Consider the following 2533-nt stretch of genomic DNA (forward strand, 5'->3'; position numbering starts at 1 on the left):
AGGCCTCTCTTTGGGAGGAGAATTTTTATCGAGTGTCCCTCTCAGCCCAGGTTGACCTTGACTGGTAGAGTTAAAGGAGCCGTCTGCCTCTTAAATTATCGAAACAGCGTCTTACATGTACTTCTTTTCTTTCTTTCTGTAGTTTCTGCCTGTATTGCTTCTACCCTCCACCTTAATGATCGTATGTGTATCGAGGTGCTCCTCTTTACACTTGCTCATGAAGCTTACTTACTCATCACATGTTTGAAACGAAACGGAACTAATTAGTAGGTTACATTTGAAAAGTAGAGTTTCATATGTTTGATAACGTTAGAGCCGTTTCCTGTGTAGAAAGTGCGCGTACATTTGTTTTTATCTACAAAAGATTCCCTTTGCTTTGCCTGGTTATTTTTTTTTTTATAAATCTGGAAGTTGAGACCAAGAGATAAAATAACCTGCTAGATGAGCATCAACCCTACTTCCTTCTAGATACCCAAACCTACACATTTCGGCTGGTATGCACCGTTGTAAAATGTATTGATTGTGTAAGTTTGAAGCCGTGTTTGCACTACATGGTCCCACTAGATTAGAGGCACTGCAGGCGCTTAATAATGGAAAACGAAATACAATGTTCACTGAAGATTCTGGCAAAGAGACTCAATTGTTCACGTCTATTGAAGGACTTTAACATCTTCATTTTATGATACTGCATCTGCATAGGCTTAGTTATCTTACATATAATCGATTTCTTACACTAAATAAAACTTCAAATGAAATTTTCGTTTAATTCAATTAATTGTTTAGATAGCCAAAAATATCTTTGAAAAGATGGGCGCATCCAAATTTCCAACTGTCCAATTATTGTCGAGCTTTTCTTCTTGCTTCAAATTCTCACGTTATTCTAGGATGCCATCCCTTTTTATCCTGATCGAACTGTAATTATCTCTATGGAGAAGATGTTGTTAATTTAGGTAATTTATAGGGAAATTGTGATCAAATGAAAGGGTCTGACGTTTTGAGATTTAAGGATTGCCTCTTAACCTTATTCAGGCTTCGCTGAACTTTTTTTCTTTCTAGTGAACACACATATTTACACACGTGTGTTGTTGGGAGCCTATTTCCTCAGAGCTCACACACGAAGCCCGTACTGGCAGGAATCAATGAACACACAAACAAACATTCCTTCACGTGTTTACTATCGACGGTCAGGGTGACGATGGGAAAAAACTATTAGATTGTTTGTTCATTCCGTCTCTCACTTAGGTCTCAATCGATTAGCCTTTCTTTCCGAGTTCTTTTTATTGGAACTCATTAGCAAAATGTGCCATAATCTGCTCCTCTGACCTTTGCGCAGACGACAGTAAGCGTTTACTTTCAGACTTCCCAAAGCACCCCACTGAGTTATTTCCGTTTCCTGGCTGGCTTACGAAATTCCTCTGATGATGAGTACTAATTAAATCCCCTGTGCATTTTCAACCATGTGGTTAATTCCTCGAAGCCTTGCTGTTCGCCTGGTTGTTTGAGTGAAGTGGAACACATTAACAATATAACGATCATTTAGTGCAATGAAGAATGCAAAATAGTCCAAACAGAAACAACAGAGGGACATAAAAAAGTAAGACTTACCAGTGGCACCCTACAACCACACGCATCTTGCTGTTGTGAAAAATATAATCTGTTTTGTTAATAGATATATGCCTCTTTCAATCTCAACAGAAAAAGGTTTGAAAAGGTTGATGGTGTAAGAGTATGATATACCTCCACTCAGCTTGCCAATCCAAACATATATTTACATTTTTGCTGAAGTTATACTTTAACGGCTTCTGTGGTTCAGTGATTTTGCGCTTCGCTTTTCCTATGCGAGAGACCCAAGTTTGATTCCAGAGTGTGGGGAATTTGTATTACCTTGGTACGTACCTTGGTCTTCCTGCTGGGGTGCTCTATTCCTCCCAGTTCGGGCTGGCCCTGACAGGAAGGAGACGGACACCAACAACCTAAATGATTTAAATTGTGTCGCTGAGGGCGTAAAAAAATTACATTTAAAAATTATATCACACTTTTATTTTTTTTTATTTTTTTTTGCTCTGGACATCAAGCCAGACACGTATAACATAAAATACCAGTACTCGTAGAATGGGTTTGCTCGCTTATTAACGTAACGACATCTCTATAGTAAAGAGAAGCATCACAGTATGGTTGGTGGACTCAGCCAACACGCATTGGTAGTTATCGAGAAACCAAGTGCGATCTAACTTGTATTTTCATTCTTTAGAACAAAATAGTTTTCTTCTCTGGCTATTATCTTTACGGTAGAGCGCACAGTTCGTCTACGATATGATCTAATTTATGTTTAGTGATGCGTTAAAGGTATCCGTTAAAAATGGCGATAGAGGTTCTAGCTAATGAAGGGTTGCCGAACGTTTGGAAGGGTTTAAGATGGTCGTGGTGGGGCTGCTTTTGCTCTGATGATGATGAGGAGGAGGAGGAGTAAGAGGAGGATGAAGATGATGATGATGATGAGGAGGAGGAGGAGGAGGAGGAGGAGAATGAGGAG

This window comes from Aplysia californica, unplaced genomic scaffold (assembly GCF_000002075.1).
Source record: "Aplysia californica isolate F4 #8 unplaced genomic scaffold, AplCal3.0 scaffold00001, whole genome shotgun sequence".
Taxonomy (NCBI): domain Eukaryota; kingdom Metazoa; phylum Mollusca; class Gastropoda; order Aplysiida; family Aplysiidae; genus Aplysia; species Aplysia californica.